The sequence below is a fragment of the Gigantopelta aegis genome, chromosome 9, assembly GCF_016097555.1.
Source record: "Gigantopelta aegis isolate Gae_Host chromosome 9, Gae_host_genome, whole genome shotgun sequence".
Taxonomy (NCBI): Eukaryota; Metazoa; Mollusca; class Gastropoda; order Neomphalida; family Peltospiridae; genus Gigantopelta; species Gigantopelta aegis.
The window spans coordinates 76,515,233-76,523,513 of record NC_054707.1 but is presented as its reverse complement, the minus strand read 5'-3'; the positions used below and the strand labels follow the sequence as shown (position 1 = coordinate 76,523,513).

Below are 8,281 nucleotides of genomic sequence, written 5' to 3'. Positions count from 1 at the left end.
TCAGTCTAGAACCCGTGTTTGTTGATTCTGATTATTTAAGCTTAATTAAGAGTGGTAATTTACGGTTAGAAGTACAGTTTAAATCAGCACTGAAAAACAGTCAGTTGCATCGTGTATGGGGAATTTCCTAGCTTGATTGAAATTGATCATTCTAGAAACGTATTTGTGAAGTAGAGAACAAACATGAATGCAAGACAGATCAAGTGTGTGGTAGACTGTGACCTTGATCTTCGGTCACGTATTGTCGGTGTGTACTCAAGCGACACCCTCTAAGACATGTGGGTTTTATTGTTTGTATTATTTGTTACAAAAATGTAAAACTGATCTGATAATGAAAGATATTGTGAATCAGTTCGGTGAAGATACATTACAGAATGATGTATTTGTATCTAACTTCATATGTGGCTATTTTAGATATTGCACACCATTATGTATTGCATGTAAATACTAGTATGTTGTTTGTAATTTAAACATAGGCGGTAAAATGTACAGAATCAAATATATATATTCTCTCTCGAATGTTAACACCTTTCCTTGTAAATAAAACAGTTTTAAAATAATAAAATAATTTCATCACACGATTCTGGTTTGTTATATTTAACATTATTTTAGTAGATAGTAGTATAACTGAAGGGAGAGTACTCTATTTGCATAAACTTTCGTTACTACGCAGTACGACAGCATGTTTGTTATTAGTGTTTTGTTTTCTCTTTTTTTCTTGTCAAGTGTTTATACTTTTAAGTTTGGACAAATCTGTACAGGTTCACCACTGATGATATGTAGCCCATTTAGTGGTGTTTTAAGTCATATAAAGGGAGCGAAGTACCCACATGTTCGCGTGATTGTGATAAGAGGCAGTGGAGGTAACATCGTAGTAGATTTGGAAACGTTCCCATTATTGGGCTTAATTAAAGGTGGAAGAGCGACCTGTGAATCCGTGTTAAACAAGAAACCGAAACACGAACTCATTGTCAACGACGAAACTTGCAGTAATTTATTTATTTTTTATTAATTTTTTTTTAATGTTTTGTTTTAAGAATACATTATATTACAACATATACCATACATAAGTAAAAATATTTATTTATTAATTTTATTTTTTAAATAACATTTTTGAGAGTACTACTACTTAACACCTATAATACCTGTAATACCTGATGGGAACAGTGACTTAGTATACAAAAGACAAAGATATTTGTTGTTAAATAATAAAAAATAATAAAAATGGTTTTAGTAAAAATTTGTATAGCAGTACATTCTAGATTTTTTTTTTTTTTAAATATAAAAACATATTTAGTTTTTAACATGATAAAATTAATAGAAATTGCTTTAAGTACTGTAATCATTTTAAAAACTTATTTTACCTCCCTCCTCCTACTCAGCATTCCAAACCCAGTCCAAGGCCGAAGCCCACATGTCTGACACTGAATCTCAAACAACGAACACAATGGCAATACCCAAAGGTACATTTTATTAATGTATTTGAAATAAGACTTGTTAAATTGTTTAATTATAATTTATTACTTACTAATTTTAACCAGTGTTAGTTACTAACCTTTAATTTTAATAATTTGTTCAACTTAATTTCCTAATTCATTCTGAGTAATCAAAGGTAATGTTGCTCTTCTTTGTGTTTTCAAAAACTGCGTACTTATTTGTTGTTTTTGTGTTTGAATTTTAAAATTAAATGTTTCTACTATTCATTTGAAATAACTACTTTTGATCTAATTCTTTCGTTTGTTTAATTTGTTAACTAATATTTACTAATTTGCATGTTTATTTGAAATAACTAATATTTACTAATTTGTTTAACTAATATTTACTAATTTGCATGTTTATTTGAAATAACTAATATTTATTAATTTGTTTAACTAATATTTGTTAAGTTAATTACAACATACTTTTTTTTCAGATTTTTTGTCTTCTTCCTCTGGAAACACTGTCAATTCTTGTACTAAAATGAAATGTATTTTGCCCATCTGTGTTTGTATGGTGTTAATTTTTTTTATTATTTTCATACTAAAATTTTGTTTTAAAAATAACTCACTGAATGATTTGAATATTGTAAAAAATCGAATTTATTTGTCACCATGTGAAAATGAAAGTGTAATATATAAATATTTACATGCATACAGTTTTAATTGATAATCATTAAACCTTATTTCCTTTTTTTCTTTTAACTGAAAATAACTCAACCTTATTTCCTTTTTCTTTCCAGAACCTTCATGGATGAACATTTTTGTTCTTGTGTGTGTGTGACTCTTCTTTTGTTAGTGTTGTTGTTGTTGTTGCTGTTTAGTTACAAAATGTTTTCTTGTTCTTGTCGGTCAACTCCCTCTTTTCATGTTGTTCCAACCTCCCCTCCTCCCTCCCCTTCTCCTCAGACTGAACCCAAAAGACTTGTTTCACCTACCCTCCCTTCTATCCCTCTTCCAGACACTCCCTCCGCTCCTCTTTTACATACTCCTCCTGTACCTCTCTTTGATATTCTTTCAATCCCCACAAGCTTCACTTTGACACCAATCTGCTCTCCTGCTGTTGCTCCTGTCACTGCATCTATGTCTGCTGATACCACTCCAACCCACTCTCCTGCTCCTGTCACTGCATCTGTCAATCTTACTAGTTCACCTCTCTTCCCCCAAATATTTTCCCCTTGGGTGCCTTTTGACAATAACTCTGAGGAAGAAATTGAACTTTTTACTCTTAAAAATGCCTAAGTGCTGTCTCTGTCTCACTATTCTTTTCAACCCGTTGGCTCTTTGTTTATTTACAAATTAATATTGATTATTTACAACTTAAAGGTCCAATATCATAGTTACTGATAATTTCTGATTACACCTGTATGTGTTATGTCTAAACACTTTTTTTTTTCTTTTTTTTCACAGAACACCTTTTGACAAAACTTTAAACATTATATAAATATTATTCTGGAGTTAATTAAGCAAAACAAAATTATGTTTGAGATTGATTAATTTGTAGTTATTTATAACAAATATGTGTAAAAATAACGAAGTATTGTAGACTGAACTTTGATATTGGACCTTTAATCATGGCTCACACTGAAACAAATTTTGGTTTAGCCAATTTTCCTTTGACATTATTAAAATGTGGGTAATATAAGGACACTTTTATTAATGAAAGACTAAATGTTGTATCCACTGTATAACAATTAGAAACTTAACAATGTGCAAGGGGAGCCCTGTTTAATATTGATTATTTATTTACAAATTAATATTGATTATTTATTAACAATTAATGTGATTATAAGTAAGAATTTACTTGTTTTATTTTATACCAATATACAAATTAATATTGATTATTATTAACAATTAATGTGATTATAAGTAAGAATTTACTTGTTTTATTTTATACAAATTATTGCTGATCTTTTTCTGCACAAATATACACATACACAACCAAATATACTACTTAACAGTAACTTTTTAAATTGAAATTTAGAATGTGGAGTTGTAATTTTTTTTTTTTTTTTTTTTTGGGGGGGGGGTCTTCTTTTTTACTTCATTATATACTACTTTGTAATGTCACTAGTGCCTTAATACTTTACACATATCTACCTCACAGTGACTTTTTAATTTACAATTAAAACCTCATTATTTAATAAAAAGAAAAGAATCAATACTCATTGTAAGAATTTACATGTTTTTTATTTATATACCAATTAATGTTGATTTTATAATGATTATTTTACAATTAGTGCTATTTTATAATCCAATTGATGTTGATTTTATAATGATTATTTTACAATCAGTGCTATTTTATAATCATTTACAATAAAACTTTATGATAATTTGTTTTGCTTTATTATATGTGGTATGTATACAAACAAGAAAAACAACTCCAGCGACTGAAATTTTGTAATGATCAAAGGACCCTGTTTCATAATTTCTAATACATGTATAAGTAATCAACACTTTCTAGGTAATACACAGTGTTGCTAATTTAAAAACAAAAACACGCTGTTGACAGTGTTGAAAATCAAAAAACTTTTAATTTTTTTTTTATAAATGAAATGAAATGAAACACTTTGCCAGGTAATCCATAGTGTTGGTAATCCAGTGTTTGTAATCAATTTTTAAAAAATGACACACATTACCATGTAATCGACAGTGTTGGTAATCCAATTTTTTTTTTTTTTTTAATGAAACACTTTGCCAGGTAATAATCCACAGTGTTGCTAATCGAAATTTTAAAAAAATTAAACAATTTTAAACAGCTAAATATAAGTTTGGATTAAATGAAATAAACTACAAAGTGTTTGTACTTAATGTTACTTGATAGGGTTGAGCTGGAAATCCTGGAATCTAACACTTATTCAATATAAGTGGGGGTCACTGCCTCATAATTGGAATGTGTAATCCTCTCTCTTTCTCGCAGAGCAGCTAACAGTTGCTGCCCCCTCCCTCTGCCTGCCTGCATGAATTGGGCCTGGTGTTCTAATCCTGGAGCTTGCCCTGTGATTGGTGACACGATTGTAACTGGTGGTTGGAAACTTCTTGGTGTTTCCTGTGGTTCCTTGTTATTTATTCCTGTTTAAAAGAAACAATGTTTTAATTTTCAGTAATGTTTTAATATCATTAACTATGTAGAAAAAGAAAGCTGTTTTATTTTTAAAATGCAGCAAACACATTTATTTACAGTTATATTGCAATCCAACATATAGTTAAGTATCTCGTATCAAGAGAGAGGAAACCTGCTGCTACTGCTACATGTGCTACTCTTTCTGCATAGCAACAAGGGATCTTTTAATACCATTAACTATGTAGAAAAAGAAAGCTGTTTTATTTTTAAAATGTAGCAAACACATTCATTTACAGTTATATTGGAATCCAACATATAGTTAAGTATCTCGTATCAAGAGAGAGGAAACCTGCTACTACTCTTTCTGCATAGCAACAATGGATCGTTTATATGTATCATCCCATAGACAGGATAGTACATGCCACGACCTGTGTTACACCATACAAGACTATACATACTATTACTACACTTATTATTTAAAAACTTACCTTGCTGTGCCTGCTCGATTCGTACCATCTCTTTTTGCAATTCAATTTCTTCCTCTTTCTCTTGAATAATTTGAAGAATTAAATTTTGCTTTTGCAAAAGCATTTTGAATGCCTCTGCGCTGTAGCTTAAATTTTTTTTTGTCCGTTTTTTTTTTGGTATTTGTTGAAATGGACGTAGACACGGTCGTTCTCTCGCCAGGTACTAACTTTAACATGGTCATTGTAATTGAAGAATATTTTTGAATTATTCATTTTTATAAAGTTTAAACAGCCTGAATATTTTGTCAAAGTAGCGAATAAATATTTCTTTCGAAGTAGCACATATTTTCCTGTAGCCTTCTTTTAATAAAACGTATTTGAATAAAGTACAATATCATTGGTAGATAACCCTTAGCCAATCAAATTTACCCGTAAATAGCCTTCATCTGACTTGCTACAGTGTGAGTGGTCAACAACTTGACTACATTTGTTTGCTTAACCTCATATTTACTCGTAAACCATTTTTTCCCACATCTTGAGTGGTAAACAACTTGTTGAGACATTTTTTATTTTTTTTAACCCTGATATTTGTTAAAAGTAAAATTTGTTCTTTGCTTCAGCTAACCGATCGTTTGAATTAGTTTCTTTTGATATAAGCATGCCTGTGCTGGATTTAGCAGGTTTATGTTGACTATAGATGTTCATATTTCAGCGATCGTGTATATTTCAATTAAATGGGGAATTCAGCGTGTTTTCGAAAGTACATTTCGGGCTCATTACTTATAATTCAAAACAAATATTCTGTTTTATGTACATAGCAAAACATGACCATTTTTCAGAAATTCCATAGAAACACCAGACTTCTAGGAGCCTTACAGTTTTAAATTTCTGTTTAGTAAGATAACGATGTTTAAATAACATGTATAAAATCTAAAAAAGACTGGATTAACAATCTGAAATAATATTTTCACAAAGTTCATTTTGAGTTCAGTTTTATAAGAAGAATACTAACGTAGCTCGGTCTGCTCCGTTTTTTTTTGTTTTTTTGATTTTAAAAAAATTGTTTAAAGCAATTTTCATATTTGAACCCCAATGTAAGACTTATCTAAAACACTTATGTAGTTACTTTGAACAGTTTTATTTATATTTATTAATTTCAGAACTAGCATTACTACTATATACTAACTAAATACATTGTTAATTTGATATAGTATACATAAAGGGAAGAAACCTACGTTCTACCTAGTTATAGTTATAATGTTATGTACTTATCATATATAGACAGAGTAATACATACGACGAGGGAGTACTAATTGAGTTCCTACAATAAACTTAAATATTTTATTGAACTACAAATTCGCAAAATACGAATATGTTCAAACAAACTCGAAATAGAAAAAAGAAGTCAATATTGGTGTTAAAGATGAATTACACTTTCTAATATAACTTTGCGGTTTCACAAATGGAAATATTCTATTACACAAACTTAATTAAACTAATTTCATATTTATTGTATGATATGAAAATTGACAGACCTTATTAATTTGACATCAATTTCACAAAGAAACATAACATCGGTTGTTTTGTTTTTCCATATGATTGAGCGAGTTAAATTTCGCTTTAATGTACACTGCTTTTAGTTTTAACAAATTTCATGACAGAAACACAGTTAGGACATTGACACAATAGTAAACGAAATTTTTTTTTTTTAAATTTCGTTATTTGTGCAAACCGGTTTTGATAGAGTTTGAAGGTGGGGTACCCCAAGAATTTTGGAAGTTCACTGGTAGCATTGACTTACTTTAAACAGATTATGATTGGCTAATAAAGCGGTTAATAAAACGCGGGAAATTTTTTTTTCTTATAAAAGACCATTACGTATAACAAAACGCCGACACTCTTGACTTGGAACATCTCTGAATTCTGCTTTACAACTGAAATTTAGCTTTTCCTGGAAGGTAAGTTATTTTACTTCAAAACTAAACTAAACAGCTTAAGCTACAGAATACTCCAATATTAATATCTACTACTATTTTATTTATATATATATATATATATATATATATATATATATATTTTAATTATGCGTTTGATATTCGCCTTAACTCTGAAAACATCATTATTAATGTGGAAAGTTTTGTTTAAATATTTTAAACGTTGGATACTATTTATTTAACTTGGTTTTGTTTGTTCGGTTTGGGGAGGCAATTATTTATTGTTCAGTAACATTCTTCTTTTTTAAATACCATTGTGTTTGACTGTAGCCGACAGTCTTGACTTGGAGCGTCACTGTTGTAAAATATCACTTTCAAGAAAACTGGTTAAAAGTTATTTATTTATTTATTTTTGTTTGTTTACAGGGCATTGGGAGTGTTCATAGCGTAAACTGTTTAACGTTAAAAATGTGATAAAAAAAACGTAAACAAATATAGTTGGTTTAATTTTTTTTTAGTAAAACACGAATAAACAATACTTTAAACTATTTGTCTTTAGAAGAATGGAATGAAATATGACCTCTCACACAACATGTCGAATATTGTCCTGTTATCTGTGCCAGTGTCGCTTTTCTGGACATTCTGACCTTAGACATAGAAGAAATTGTTTCAGTCAGTCACACATTTTTATATGTGAACTGTGTGGCGAACATTTTACCAGAAAAGATAACTATCACAGACATGTCAGAAGGTATCACGAAGATACGCTAAAATGTTCAAATTGCTCGTGTTGGTGTTACAGCCGATCCGAGTATATGAAACACGTTTCAACGTGTAGTAGATCTCAAACTTATGCATGTAATCAATGTCAATGTACATATTTAACGTCTAGGGAACTTGCATTACACAACACTCGAAACCATAAACCAACAAGAATATTTCAATGTTCTATATGCCTGGTAGACTTTATTAACGTACAGCCCTTAAACGTCATTTTAAAGTTTGTCGCACTCAGTCGGGAGGTGGGAAACAACGTTCCAGACAAACAAAACCAGCTCAGTCAGTCGGTGTTCAACACCAAAGCAAGCGACGGAAACCATCAGCTACTGTTAGTAGCAATGTTGACAACTCACCTCCATCCCAGGTTGATGTTGTACAACTCCCATCTCCACAGTCCCCTTCCCCACAACCCAAAGCTGATCAGATTCCTGACGAACCCCTTTCTCCAAACGGAGGTTGTAGCAGACAGGCATTAAGAGGTGACGTAAATGAATTTGACTATGACGGAACTGACCAAGACAAATCGGACTTGATGAGGTTTTTAGTTGTTCATCAACGTGA

General features: G+C 30.4%; 1 long non-coding RNA gene across 1 annotated transcript; it reads left to right on the top strand.

Moving 5' to 3' along the window:
- The first annotated feature begins 681 nt into the window (after positions 1-681).
- LOC121381440 lies at positions 682-3,802 on the top strand. The gene is made up of 3 exons (XR_005959080.1): positions 682-989; positions 1,383-1,463; positions 2,219-3,802. It is a non-coding gene; the product is annotated as an uncharacterized LOC121381440 (long non-coding RNA).
- Positions 3,803-8,281: the final 4,479 nt, after the last annotated feature.